The following is a 13,765-nucleotide window of genomic DNA, read 5'->3' as shown; positions in this document are numbered from 1 at the left end:
AAGTAAATGTCCTCTAAACCACGTCATCTACCTGTGACTATGTGTAAGACTATATTTATTTATTTATTTATTTATTTATTTATTTATTTATTTATTTAAGACTATATTTAAAAATTTAAATTTATTCTGTTAAAATTTAATACTGATGGCAGGTACATAAAAAGTCAATTCTTTTGAAGCAAAATAATGTAAAAGCATGAATTTTAGTTTCAAGATTTTTGTGATAAGATTAATATTATAATATGTAAATGGATAATTTATATTAGCTTTATACTTTTCAGTTGATGCATCTGGAAGTGAATGTAACAGAAAATGGACCATATAATCCATAGACACCATTAATAAATTTCTAGCCCATATAGATTTTAAACCATTTCTGTTACTTTCCCCTTTTTGGTATGCAGTCTCTTATTAATGCTATGTAATTCAGTAACATTTCAGGCTGTTGAACTTTAGAACACAGCAGAGATGTGCAATTATATTTGGGTAATTCACTTTGAGGAATTGCTGGCATGTACTATAATTCTATCATTTAAACCTTCTCCTTTAATTTTATCTGTTGATAATTTCAATTATTTTATATTGCCAATAAGTCACTGATGACTATACCAGCGAGATTTTGTTATAGATGTTAGAGAAGCAAATTAGCTTAAATTATGTACTGTGCAAAGCCAGCAAATTTTTTAACACTGAGAACTGGCATTTAATATTAACTTTATACATGGATTGTTTGGGTGTACTATTCTTAGAAGATAATTTGTGTCAGGTGCCTCTCCTCAATTTGGAGCACACAAACTTGTACATTCTCGAAAACCCTTTTCTAGTGATCTTTCTTACTTGCTGGCTCACTAGTTTTATTTTGTTTTGCATGATGAAGGCATTTCTTATAAACATATTGCTGTGGTCAAATGCTTTGCAAGATTTTGTGTGTGTGTGTGTGTGTATGTGCACGCATGATATCTGATTAGTACTTATGAAGCTATCCCAGTGCCCTTTGCGTAATTTCCCACTGTTCTATTTTGCCTTCAGAGCACCCTGTACCCGATTCCACAATGTCTATCTCTGCAACATTTTCTTTGCAATCTTCAAAGTCCATAATTCTTAGAGGACTCTACACATAGCCTTAGAAAGGCTTTAGTCAACTATTCCTTTTTTTTTTTTTTTTTAGAGGGATGGGGGGCAGTGGGCAGAGAGACCTTAAGCAGGCTCCATGCCCAGTGCAGACCCATTGCATGGCTAGATCCCACAACTGGGTAAGATCATTATCTATGCCAAAATCAAGAGTGGGACACTTAATCATCTGAGCCACCCAGGCACTGTTAGTCAACTTTCTATATATATTCTAAAAACACGGCTTTAAAAAAATTACATCATTTTGTATTGCCTTATTTTAAACAGTATAATATAGGAATTTACAGTATCTTTAAGTAATGTTTGTTATTCATGATGCTTATTAGTAGCTTGTGTATTAAAGAGTGAAATCTTCAATATAATTTAAAAACTGCCTGTGGCCACGAGCCATATTTTATATTTCATTTAAACCACACGGTACCTCCCATAAGGCTAAGTATTTTGACAAGTCAATCTACCAACCTTATTCAATTGATATTTATTTATTTATTACCTACATACTGTGTGCCAGACACAGTACAAGGTGTTAGGCACATTTGTCTTTACTAGCATGAAGCTTTATTCAGGCTCTAAGTGGCAAGTAGAAATTTATTAATTTGGTGACTTATGGAAGAATATATTTAAAAGTTTTATGCCTAATGAAGTCAATGCTTAATAAAAAGTCATGCTACGTTGATTTCACTTTAGCGTTTTCATATTTTGTCACCAATAAACAATAGAAAACTAGCAATGGGATTATTAAAAATTTGACAATGTTGGATTTAGGGAGTATATGAACTTTGAGACTTCATCAAATAAAACACCATAATCTGTAAAATGAGGGAGGCTTTTATTGAATCACATTCAACAGACAAGCTGTCTTCATCCAAAAGCCAAGTGAACACCGACAAAAACCTCTCCCTGGTATAAACAGGTAAGAAAATATGCAGAAAAAGACAGTTGTGAAAGCCAAAGAGAAGTAACAAAAAAGGAAGTTCACTATGATGAAAATTGCAGATACAGAGGAGATTTACTAAGGTTGCATTAGATGAGAGAATTCTCTTGATATCTTTGAAAATATGAATAGGAACAGACACAGGTAGAGGTAGAAAAATTAAATTGACAAAGTGAAGCAATATGGACAGGAAAACTGAAAACCCACATATACACACATACATTCTATATCAGATTTTAGGTGTCAGTTTGGCTAGACCCCAGGCCCCAGGTATTTGGTTAACCAGTCTGGGTGTTTCTGTGAAGCATTGTTGAGATCAGATTAACCTAAAAGTAGTAACTTCGGTTAAAGCAGATGGCCACCCATAATCTAGATGGGCATCATCTAACCAACTGAAGACTTTAAGAGAAAACGAACTGAGGTTCCCAAAGAAGAGGAAATTCTACCTCTAGACTGTCTTCAGGCCGAAGCTGCAATATAAACTTCCCCAGATCTCCACCCTGCAGCGGACTCCAGGGATTCTGAACTTGCCAGCCTCCGCAATCACATGAGCCAATTCCTTAAAATAAACTCCCCCCACCCCTTGATATCTGCAACTAAATTTATATATGTTTTTAGGGGTACCGGGGTGGCTTAGTCTATTGTGACTGAGTCAGTCGATTGTGACTGATCCAGATTGGCTTTTGGATCTGCTCTCAGGTCATGATCTGGAGGTGGTGGGATCTGCCTCCCTCAGGTTCCCAGCTCAGAGCTGAGTTGGTTTGGTATTCTCTCTCGCTCTCCCTCTACCCCTCCTCGACTCAGTCAATCAATATCTTTAAATTTATCTACATACACAGCTATCTACAGACCTATCTCTAAGTGCCTACTTACCTGTATTATACATTTGTGTATCTCTACATATTTGCCTATATATCTATGGGTAGAAGTAGATCTATAGATAGATGGGTAGATAGATGAGATGGGTAAGAGACACACTAGTAATGTCCTGAGGTTGTTCTTCAGGAGAAAGAGCTAAATAACTGGCAGCAGTGGTCTTCTGGGATGAATTTTAAACACCCTGAAGTTGCCAGGAGGAGCAACGAGACTGAAGACGTGCAACGGGATATGCATTCCAGGTTGCTGTGGCCTCAGACCATTACAGGCATCGAATGGGGGCCCCGCCTTTTTTCTAGAAGGCTGCAAAGCCACCACAGGACCTCTGGGGTCCTGGAAGGCTACAGACTTGCAACCTGCCCGGGCACACATCACTCCCCCATTCTGGTTTTGGGTAGTACCCTCCTTCCCCCGACCATGCTTAGTCTTTGCCAAAGCCCTTTCTCTACACCTGCGCCAGCCTCTCTGGCAAAGGACTTCGGTGGGTCACCTCTGAGTGGGGTGCTTTCAGGCGACTATGAGAACTGGGGTTTGCATAAGTGATGGGAGCCAGGCTCCTTACTGATATATGTGGCACCAGGGGCCTCCAGCATCCGGGACATCCAGAATCATGGTCTCCCTGATGTCTGTTTGCAACTTTGAGTTTTCTAAATGAAGTCTGAAAAGTGTCCCCTGTTACACGGAAGACAAAAAGGAGACTTGAAGAAATAGGCTGAGCACTCCAGATTGGTAGGTGGCAGTTTAGTAAGCCAGATGTTAAATAACAAAAATTCAACTGCATCCATTTTAAAGATCTAATTGGCTTTACTAAGTGACTCGCATCAGTCAGCATCCTCTCCGTGAAATAGAGGGGGCATTCTGAGGAGACGTACAAAATGGAAGTTTGGTTTTGTGTTTTATAGGAGGGTGGGGCAGGAAGGTTATTAGCCAAAGAAAAGGATTGTGTCAGGCAAGATGGCTTTCCCTTGCAGGTAAAAGTTGGTGGTCTTATGCAGATAAACTCATCTTTCTTTGGGGGCCTGCAGAGGGCCCAAGTGGCAGACTCCTTGACACTGGTTGAATAATTACAGACAGACCAATTAAGACAATGTTTCAGGGGGAGGTTGACATTGCAATTAGATGAGGTATCGAGCCCCAGTCTGGGAACCTGGGCCAAGGGACACCAGTTTGAGGCCTGTGTTTTGTTTTTCTTGTTTTGTTTTTTAACAAAGGGAACTTATATATGACCCTTGTCTTGGTGGTTGCAAAATGACTAAAACTCTCCACCCACGTGCTAGAATCTTGAGTTTATATAGAGGACATAATGGGGTCCAGATGGTCTCAGTAGTACATCACTATATCAAGGCTTCAGCCTTAAAGTGGATGCTAGTGTGGGAAAAGTGAGCCAAATGCACATTCCAAGGACAAGGTGGGAGGGATGAGGGAGGTGAGTGTGGTGGCAGGGTAAGGAGTCTCCAGTTGCCTGCCTCCAGCTCACTGGTCAACTGGTGGTCAGGTCCTCTCAATGGCTTTTTGACCGGCTCATAAACTCTTATGTATCCCATCTTAGACAATTGACTTGATTAGTCAGTAAGGGGTTTAATTGCATGGAGGTGGTTCATTTGGTGGCTGTCTGGCTGCATTGGAGGCAGACACCATAACAACATAGATATATGGAAGAGGAAACACAGATGAAGATAATGATTCCCAAAATAAGTAACTTTTTTTTTTTTTCTACCAGGAGCCTCATCATCTGAGTCACTGATTTATCAAGGCCCCTAAGCTGGGGTGTCAGACCACTCAGGGCATTCACTATATCCTCATATGACTTAATAAAGATGACACATTAGCAGAATCATCAGTTTTGAACAGACAATATTCTATTTGGATAATGGCACAGGTGCCTCCTTACAAAAAAGTAATAATACAAAGCCCATCCTGTTGTGGGGAGCAGTTTTTCTATTAGAGATATTTCAGCATTTAGGAAGGACAGGCTTTGTTGGCTATAACTTAAGGTGTGCTTGGGTGAATTTACTAAGGGCTTCTGTGTGTGCAATAACCTCCTTCAGGCCAATGGAGGAAACAAAGGCAGTCTCCAAATGACCATACCAGTGGAAATTCAAATGTGTCCGCCTGGCCTTGAGAGAGAGGGGTGTAACTTTTGTTACAGTGGGGTGGATTCTATCCTGTGCCCAGGGAAAACCCAGGGTGCAGTGACCTAACCACCCATGTGGAAGCCAGGGCCAAAGATTTGTGCCACACAATCATTGGATCCTATTCTGGGCCACCCAGTATACATCTGGGCTATGCTACTAGTCAGCATCTAACCAGTTGCTATACCTTAATGTGGCAGGATGACTGCACCGTTTCAGTGATACCCATCCCATATTACTGGTGCAATTGGAATGGTTCTGTTCAGAATGGTTTTTCTGTTCCCAACATAGAAGTACATGAGTGCTCAAATGTCCATAACCAGAGGTAAACAACATGAACCCATCCCAAATCTGAGTGTAGCCACACATGGCTCTGATGATGGTATTTTTGGCCCTTCCAGTTAGCCATTTGATAGCCTTCCTATGTAGTTTCATAGGAAAAAAAGCATACATGTGCACAATGTGATAACAAATGAATTGAGACTACAAATCCTAGCTTATTTTCCTTAATATACAGAATCAGTGGCTTCCTATCTCCTACCTAGAGTAGTGACACCTACCATGGCAATCTTGACCAGCTAGTGAGGGGCATCTCTCCACGTACCCAATAGTTGGATTGATTTCTTTGCTGGGCTTATTAGTGGATGCCCTGTAGAAAGATACTTCCATCATGTTCCCATCCTGATGGAAGAACACCACATGAGCTACAGAGTCTAAGGTCAAAAAGACAGATATTTAGTAGAAACATACATGAGATCTTCCTTCTATAAAAAATTACACCTGTAGTCTGACCCTTGGATGTTAATGTGGCTGCATCTTTAGGAACTTAACCGATTATGAGTACCATACATGTTGACAAGAGGAAGCAGCACTGTCAGGAGTGAAGAGATGGACTGGGATCAGGTATGCCAGACCAGAACCCCTATCTTCTCCCCTCTTCAATATTTTCCATCCCAGGTATGGTGCATTTCAACAGGTTCAACTTGCAGCAGGAGAACAGGATTTCACTGGAGATTGAGTAGTTCCCCCTTGTGCAGTGGAACTGTAACTCACTCATTTCGCTGGACATCCCATTACATGATGCCTTTCCCAGGTGTTCTCAGCAGCATAGCATATTGATCCATAGTGAGAGAGCAATCTCTGTTTCCCTCAACTTCAATGCCTTTATGGTGTTGGGTGCCTTGGCAGGAGTTCCCATCCAGTATGTGGGGCAGCATGCCTTACATGTTGATCATTTGAAGATATTAAAGCCTGGGATACTACTTTGGTCCATTAGGCCAATACAAGTGGTTTTACTTGTTAGTAAAGCTAAACACCTTCTTATTCCATTTTTCCTTTCCACCAAACCTGCTGCTTGTGGATTATAGGGGAGATGGAACATCTGTTCAGTGTCATGTTTTTTGCAGTCTTGCACATAATGACCTTTGAAATGTGACTCCTGATGACTGTCTATTCAATGGAGTTACCCATATGGCACTCAGCTTTTCTAATTCCCTAATGGTGGCAGCCCAGTTTGCTTGGCAACAAGAAAGCTTGGGTTAGGCCACCTGTGATGTCCACACAGACGAAGGCATATTTAGAACTTTCAGTCAGAGCCAATGTAATCAATTTTCCAAGGCATCAATGGCTGAGAACTCTGGTGGAGGGCCCCAGACTCCTTTGGTAGTTGCTTATTTACAATACCTACTTTGGTAGGTATTATTTAGAATACACATGTTACTTCATTAACCAAGACAATGTATTTCAAGGGCAATCCAGCATTCTTGGCAATATGCCACCCCACCCAGGTGCTAAAGGACCAGCTCTTTCTGAGAACTCAGGCTGCTCTGTTAACTTGTTGGTTGCCCAGGCTAGTATCTGGGCTAGGGCATCCGCTTCCTGAGTGTCAGGGGTTGGCAGCACCTTCTGAGCCAGGACATGGAAAGCAGTGAGGACTGCTTCAGGCTCTTGAAAGTAAAGCCAAATATCTTCCCACATAGTCTGGCTTATTCACGATCATCCACCCCTTGGCATCCCTCTGAACTTTGGGGTTAATCCCTTTAGAATAGTCTAACTGACATTGCAAAGGGTTTATGGCAGGGTTCCTTAATGAGCACTACCCAAACTCAGTTTACGGAGTTCAGTAAACTGGCTGCTGTGGTTTTGTTACTGTTTCCGTCCAGGTGGTGTCAATGTTGGGCTGAATAGTGACTGGTAGACATGGGTAGATTGCCCCAACTAGACCCATCTTAATGTTTATTTCTCAAAAAAAATGTTTTTAAAGATTTTATTTATTTATTTGACAGAGCATAAGCGGGGCGGGGGCAATAGTCAAAGGGAGAAGGAGAAACAGACTCCTCACTGAGCAGGGAGCCCATGCAGGGCTCAATCCCAGGACCCTAGGATCATGACCTAAGCTGAAGGTAAGGGCTTAACCCACTGAGCCACCCAGGCACCCCATTACTTGTCATTTTTAAATAGATACCACACCACACAACTCAGTATGTTGTATAATAATGACAAAAATAATTACAATACTAGAACTATAAGCTTTGTTCTTTGTGGTTAGGAAGACACAGATACTACGTTTATTTTCAATGTCAGCCATTGAAATACCCAAAATTATAAATGTTATTAAACTGAATAAAGATTTTTTATTTAAATTACACATTTAGATATTAACAAGGATGTAACTTTTCCATCTGAAGCCTAAACTTTTCCATGTTCTCAATTTAATCTACTTTCTACCTTCAAAAGAAATTGAAAAACAAATGATAATGAATTTACTTTTATCCTTCATAAATACTTTAATGTGGAGTTGACTCATGAGCAGAAGATATGCATTCGACCCTATCATGAATCTCAATCAGTAAGATACTCTGAGAATAAATAGCTTTCCCAGTGAAGCAAATTAATTTCTTCAGGACAGCAGGTAATTTAGTTAATCATTGTTTCTACCTTTGTACATAATACCCTGCTCTCCTAAAACAGTTACATTTGCCTTGCCAGAGGAAATTGCTCAACTCCAGAAACCTTTACTCATCCAATTTACTTTGCACTTATATCCAAGGCTCATTTTGTTTTTCAGTTTCCCCGTCCTAAAAAACGAATATTTATACGAGTATGTTTTCAGCCTTTCTGAATATTTTAAATACTTTTGACTCAAAACACCTTAGCAATTATCAGGATGAATCCCATTATTATACTGCTGTAAATATACAGATAATCACTTTATTTTCAAACTGAATAAACTATATATTACACTTAACTGTCAGATTTCCATTTCAGGAGACTCAATAGGGAAACCAGAAGATATCACTAATGTAGTTTAAAGACTAAAAACAAAAATTAGTATGAAATACTCTCCTGCCATTGATTTAACAGAAAAGACTTCAAGAGCAAATGGGCAGTAAAAATATGTGGTAACGACACGCATAAATTGTTCTTTGTTTTACTGAACACAGCACTACAACCTACCAGTTTATGAAGAAGTACAGTTATATTCTCAACACCACAGTTTGATGTCATTGATTAAATAATATGGCTGTTAACACCTAAAGCAGTGGTAGCTTAAGCAACACTGTAATAAAAAGATTACTATGAGCACATTACATTAGGTAGGAAGTACAATAAAATTTTCCAAGGCTCTCTAAATATTGTAATTTGGAGGAAAATATAAATGATGGTCCATTGATTTCTATATATTTTCTGCTTTATGCAACAGGAATAAAACAAAAGTATCACATAAATAAGTACTCGTGGCAGTAATATATTGAAAAGTATATTATGAAAAATTTTCATTTTTTTCACTAAGAAGATTTTATTTGCAAACTCATTGGTCTCTATGCTTAAATTGCATAGTAATGTTGCAGGGGAATAGAAGAGATAAATAAATGGAAGGAACTTATACGAAAATAAAACTTGAGGGCCACATACAAATCACAGTGAGTTTCAGATTGTGACTTTTATTGTAAATGGCATTAAAGCATTAAGAATTCTGCTGTAAAATTATTGTTTTATCTTCCAATTAAATGAGAGCATTCATCAGAGATTTAAACAAAAGAGAAGTTCACAAAAGAGAAGTATTTCTGTCAGACTAGACAAGGATTAAGGATTTCTTAATTCTATATCCATCTCTGAATAGATTCTACTCTCCAACTTGCATTTTATTTTCTGCAAAATGGCAAACTAAGTGTGACCTATATTTTCATTAATGTTCGAAGGAAAGGGAATGGGCATACTTCCATTCCTGGCTATAATGCCATAATTACCTCCATGCTATCCTAAAATATAAACCTCTGAGTGACTTTAAACTTCCTCTGCCTTTTACATATCAAATCAAAAGCCACTTCTTGCTTTGTTCCAAAGCATAGTTTTTATTTTATGTTACCTCAAAAGCACAATATGAAACAGGATGAGGGTACAGGCAGTACGTGTAGTGGGGGTGAATAGGAGCGCTGGGAAGGAAAAGTCCCAGAGGGAGGAAGGAAAGGAGAGGAGGTAGATTTGCAACTGATTTCCCGTGCCCATTGTAAAGGACTCAATTCATCCAGGACGTCTGAGAATCCTTGTTGCCTCCCAGAATTGTCTGTTCAAAGGAAGGTTGTCTGGGACATTTATCACTGGGCTCCAATCCTTTCAGTGTTCTTGGTGGAGGGAGGAGAGACATTAACTCACTTCCCAAATGCACTTGCCTGTGGTTTCAGTAAAGAACCTGTGGCAGAAAGCAGAAAAATGCATACCATGCACTTGAGGTGGCATACTGAAAACAGGTTGACCTAGAGGTGGGATGCGGAAAAACAAAGGATCTGTTACAAAGAGCCCTATCTTTTTGAAGGTAGATAACATCATCATTAAAATATGCCTCACGCAATCTATGATATGTCATGAAATCAGAGCTTAAGTTGAAAGCATTCTTACCATCCACACTTAAAATGGCCTCCGATTTTTGCTCTGTGGATACGAGCAAGAGGGACAGGTGATTGATTGAAAACAGTGAGAAGTGTTACACTTAGAAAAGTCTTCTAACGTGAACAAAAACCTTAAAAAGAGGAACTTAGCAGTAGAATATCCAGAATTTCTAAGAGACAAAGAAAAGGACATGTTTTGTTTTTTGGTGGAAGTACATGACAAACATTACCTTTACTTTTTAATTATCCCTTTGACTTCTCCAAATGCTCCAAAAATTGTTTATAAAAAACATATCATCGTAGTTCTAAGCAAATATTTTGCAAATAATGGTGAGAAGTACATCTTTATAATAAGTCTTTATATTTGATAAGACAAGTCCACCAACTTCATTCCCCTTTAAGAATATCTTTTCTGTTTCTGACAATTATATTTTCATATACAGTTCATAATCAGTCATTCACACACACTGCTGTAATTAATTTAAATCTGTACTGAATTAAATCTACAAATCAATTTAGGGAAAGTCAACATAACCTTTCTTCCATGTATATGGTCTATCCCTTCATATATTTATATTTTTCAAGTATTCTATAGGTATTGTTGCATATTTTGCTGTGTGGAGATCTTGGATGTGCTTTGTTAGATTTAATGATAGTTATGTGGTTCACACAAAATTGATTGGAAAATCCAGAGAATTCTGCTATGCCTCCTGTGCTCACACATGTGCAGACCTTCTCACTATCAACATCCCATACCATAGTGGTACTTTTATCACAAATGATGAAATGACACTGATACGTCATTAACACTTAAAGCCCATAGTTTACATTAGAGGTTACTCTTTGTCATACATTCCATAGGTTTCGACAAAGATATGATGTCATGTATCCAGCATTCAGTAGGATACAGAACAGTTTTGTTCTCCTAAAAGTCCTTTGGTCTCCACCTCTTCATTCCTTCCTTTCCCCCAAATCCTTGAGATCACTTTTTTTTTTATTTTGCGACCATTTATTTTTGTTTGTTTTACTGTCTCTATAGTTTGCCTTTTCCAGAATGTCATATAGAGTCATTTAGTATGTTTCCTTTTCATATTGGTTTCTTTCATTTAGTAACAAACATTGAAGATTCCTATATGTCTTTTCATGACTTGACAGTATATTTCTTTTTATTACTGAATAATATTCCATTGTCTGGACGTACCATTGTTTATCCATTCACCTACGTCTTGGTTGCCTCTAAGTTTTAGCAATTATGAATGAGACCGGTATAAACATCCGAGTTTATCTTTTAACATTAATTCATCTTTGCAATAAAGTAAACTTAGCTATTAAATATTATCTGCTTATGTATTGCTGAATTCAATTTGTTAATTTTGCTTAAAATATTTGAATTTATATTTATGCTGGATATTTAGCATAAGTTTCCTTTCTTGCACTTTCCTTCTTTGCAAGGTTATAGTATTAACAATATGCTAACCTCATAATTTCCTTTCTTGTACTGCCTTTGTAAAGTTTAAATATTAATGATATGCTAGCCACATAAAATGTCTTGGAAATATTTCCCTTTTCTCTATTCTCTAAGAGTCTCTAAGAAATGGGTCTAAGAATTTTCTAGTGAACCGTTTTTGGCAAGGTTGTAGATTAATGATTAAAGTATTTCATAAATATAGAACCGTTTATATTTCTGATTCTGAATGTATTAGTTTGAAAATCTGTGTTTCTTAAGAAATGTATTTATTCATATAATTTTAAAAATTTATTGGCATAAAATTGTTATTCTTTGATATTTTAAGATCTAACTGGTAGAATTCATTTTATTTTCATGTTGATAAACTATAAATTATAGCTTCTATTTAATTTTTGATCTTTCTAGAGATATAGGTATTTTATTAACTTTTTCAGAAAACCAGCTTTTAGCTTTTTGGGTTACCCTTTACTATGAACAGTTTCTAACCCATTGCTTTTTGTTCTCATCTTTTTTATACCTTTTTGGGTGTAGGATATTGATTTTTAACCTTTTATTTCTGATAAATGAATTTTAACTGTAAATTTCCCTGTAACAGTTGCTTGGGCACATCCACAGTTTTATGTCATATTTTCATAACATATCAAGTCTAATTTTTTTGAATTTAGATTTAATCTTTAACTTACAAGTTGCATTATATTATTTACATATGAATCTATTCCTTAGCTTCTACATATGTGGTATTTTAGTTATATTATTACTAAGTTTGAATTTATTTTCTCAATCTTTTTCTTTTTTTTAAAGATTTTATTTATCTATTCATAAGAGACAGAGAGAGAAGCAGGCTCCCTATGGGGAGCCTGATGTGGGACTTGATCCCAGGACCCTGGGATCATGACCTGAGCCAAAGGTAGATGCTTAACCACTGAGCCACCCAGGTGCCCCCTGCTACATTTGAATTTCATTCTGTGCTGGAACAACACACTCTAAAATATTTTATGATTTAAAATTTTGTTAAATCAAGTATTAAACAAAAAAAAAGTAGTATTATGGTTTAAATTTGGGCTGTCTATATTCTGTTTTGGTGAATACCTCCTGTGAATTTCAAAATAAGATGTTCTACTGTTCACATAATGCTTCATATATGAAAATAAGGTACAGCTTGTCACTCATAGTGTCAAATTTTTTACTTAACAATACCATGGTCTGTTTTATGATATACTGATGAGTATTTTTAAAAATATGCAATATAATTAAGAATTTGTTATTTTATTATAATTATCACATTTTGTGAATATAGTAAATAAAATATAATCTTTAAGATATAATAAATAAAAATTTAAAAATATATAAAATATTTTTTTATCTGTTTTAGATATATGTGTATGTATGTTAGTATGGTGTATCTTTTTATTCTTTACTTTGAATGCTGTGTATCCTTATAAATACATATGAGCAGTGAATATTAGTAGTATACTTGCTGTAGTATAGGAAGTATGCAGTTGTTGGTTGACTATATTCTAATATTTCTAAGTGGACTATTTCTTTGATTCATATTTAAGAATACACATATTTTTTAGATTAAGTTTACCACTATATCTTTCTTTGCTCTTTCCAGCTGTTCTTTGTTCTTTCTCTTTACCCTCTTTTAGATGAATTATATGTTTATTATTCTATTTATTCCTTTATGAATTTTGTATTATAATTTTAAACACTTTTTAATCATATTCAACTAAAAAGAATAATGTCCATTCAATTAAAAAATGAGTGGAGGATAAAAAAGAATAAAATTTTGCCATTTGCAAAAATGTGGATGGACTAGAGTATATTATGCTAAGTGAAATAAGTCAGAGAAAGACAAATACAATGTGATTTCACTCATGTGGAATTTAAGAAACAAACAGATGAACATAAGGAAAATAAGGGGAGGAGGCAAACCTTTATACAACGGAGACTGTTAACTGTAGAGAAGAAAATGAGAGTTGGTGGAGGGGAGGGTGGGCAGGGAGATAAGCTCAATGGATGATGGGCATTAAGGAGGACACGTATTACAATAAGCATAGAATGTTATATGTAAGTGATGAATCACTAAATATAATCCCAAAAACCAGTATTATGCTATATATTAAGTAACTAGAATTTAAATACAAACTTAATACATTAAAAATTATAATAATAAAATGGGAAGAAGACCTTAATAGACATTCTTCCGAAGAAAATATACCAGAGGCCAACAGACAAATGAAAAAATCCTCAACATCAGTAAGCATCAGGAAAATGAAAATCAGGAATGCCTGGTGGCTCAGTGATTGAGCCTCTGCCTTCAGTTCGGGGCATG

This window comes from Canis lupus, chromosome 31, assembly GCF_003254725.2.
Source record: "Canis lupus dingo isolate Sandy chromosome 31, ASM325472v2, whole genome shotgun sequence".
In the NCBI taxonomy this organism is placed as follows: domain Eukaryota; kingdom Metazoa; phylum Chordata; class Mammalia; order Carnivora; family Canidae; genus Canis; species Canis lupus.
The sequence above is the reverse complement of the archived record's forward strand: the minus strand, read 5'-3'. Positions refer to the sequence as shown.